Source organism: Mya arenaria, chromosome 1 (genome assembly GCF_026914265.1).
Source record: "Mya arenaria isolate MELC-2E11 chromosome 1, ASM2691426v1".
NCBI classification, from domain to species: Eukaryota; Metazoa; Mollusca; class Bivalvia; order Myida; family Myidae; genus Mya; species Mya arenaria.
In genome coordinates, this window is record NC_069122.1 from 18,035,337 (window position 1) to 18,037,337 (window position 2,001).

Below are 2,001 nucleotides of genomic sequence, written 5' to 3' on the forward strand. Positions count from 1 at the left end.
CTAAGTGTCGCTGAACATGCTAGTTCAATTTCATAGTAATTTCATTGAATCTTGTCGTTAAGTAGACCCTATGGGAGGATTGACTTAACACCTCCTACTGCCATCTCATCATTAGACTAAACTATTGAAATACCTTTTCATGCCCACTTCTCTCTCGGGGGTAAATATAAAATTATTCAGGTATGCCACTTACTAGAATGTTTTGCTTATTAAGTGTTAACAAACCAAGTGTGTGTAACGAGGAAAATACGACAAATAAACAAATAAGTAATGTTTATTATATCTCATCGTTTTTCATGCTCAGTTGAGCCTAATATGATATTAGCTTATCATGCTGTGATCTATGCTGTTATCCATGCATCTTATTGATATTTAGACATTTTGCATATATTTTCGTTTACTAAAGTTTATTGTCATTTCATTTCAACAATAATTCACGGTGTTTGCCTCTTCAGCAATTTAGCATTGTGCATACTCCATGCAATATTGTCGTTTTCGAAAAATGTCACCGTTCTTTAATTTACTAACATGGTCATAATTGACTCTCTCCATAAACTCAATTATAGATTTTCTTCTCAAATCTGATTTGTTAGTTTCAATAAAGAAATCATCTATATAAACTTTGTCCAAGTTGATAGATTTCAAAATGTGTAATTCCGCACCCTCAACATCTAGCGAGAAAAAGTCAATCCGCCACATGCCTATAGCACCAAGTAGGTCTTGCAAAGAGTGACAAATCACTGTAACATTTTCGCCGTGTTGGACACCGCCCCATTTAAGGCCTAATTCCTTTTCGGCAATTTAATAATTTGCATAGATCATGCATTATTGTATTTTTCGAAAAATGTCATCATTTTTCAATTTACTAACATGGTCATATTGGACACTCTTCATAAACTTAATAATAGATTTTCTTCTAAAATCTGATTAGTTAGTTTCAAGAGTGACAAATCACTGTACATTTTCTCCATGTTGGACACCTCCCCTTTTATAGCCTAATTCCTTGATAAAATTTCTATGTGTGTCTCGCATGAGTTTAGCCGCGCCCGTATAAACGTCCGCTAGAATGAAAGTCATGTTCGACATATTGGCACTTACACAACAATTCACAGTGTAACATGCTCGGTTCTTTTCCACAAGTTTTTCGTATATATATGGATTTGCCTCGATAAGTAATCCTGTCCAATTTCACTCCATTTCAAAAAACAAAGTATTGGACATTCGTTCACCATCATAGCCCCCTATTTCGACGAAGAAACCATTCCGCTTTTGTTTTAGGAGACGATCTATTTCAATGTCTTGAACGTACTGTGACCACGTTTTCTGAAAAGCCTTTATACCGGTTGGAAATTTCAACTTATAACTACTGTCTCCTTTTCCGATAGTAATATTTAGATATTCCAGTTGCTCAGATCTTAACTTATTATGTTCAAATGACCGAGCAACAAACATTCGTATGTCCTTCCGAAAGAATGAAACTGTAATGCATGTTAAAAGCATCCACGTAACAAAAGCATACTTCCATATTTCTAGTCATGATGTTGCCATTGAAGTTAGCGTTGAAACAAACACTATTATAAAAAAGATTCTCACATCAATTAAAATATCATAAAACTAAGCGCTCTGATGCAAAAAGGGATCTTGATCGCGTCAGTACACATCTTTTCAAGTTTCGAGTTTTAGTTATTACATAAAACAGTTGAATAAGCAAACGATGAATGCTCGATTGATAGTTAAATTACACTAATCTGGGCGAATTCATCCCCGTTTTAGTCCATACTGTTGGTGGTACACTTGAATAGGAATAAAGGTTTAATCATACATAATTATAATTATAAATCAATTTGCCTGACTACCTCAGGACAGATTCAAGACAAACATCACAACTTCTTTTATCAATAAGAACAATTATTTAATTATTGAAACATAAACTATATAATTTTATAATAAGAAGCCAATCACAAGAATATTTATTTACAATTTATTACATTGGGAAAATGC

The 2,001-nt window shown here is 33.5% G+C and overlaps 1 pseudogene; it reads right to left on the reverse strand.

The window, feature by feature from the left end:
• Positions 1 to 432: 432 nt before the first annotated feature.
• On the reverse strand, positions 433 to 1,658 carry LOC128225245 (uncharacterized; annotated as a pseudogene).
• Between the last annotated feature and the right edge of the window lie 343 nt (positions 1,659 to 2,001).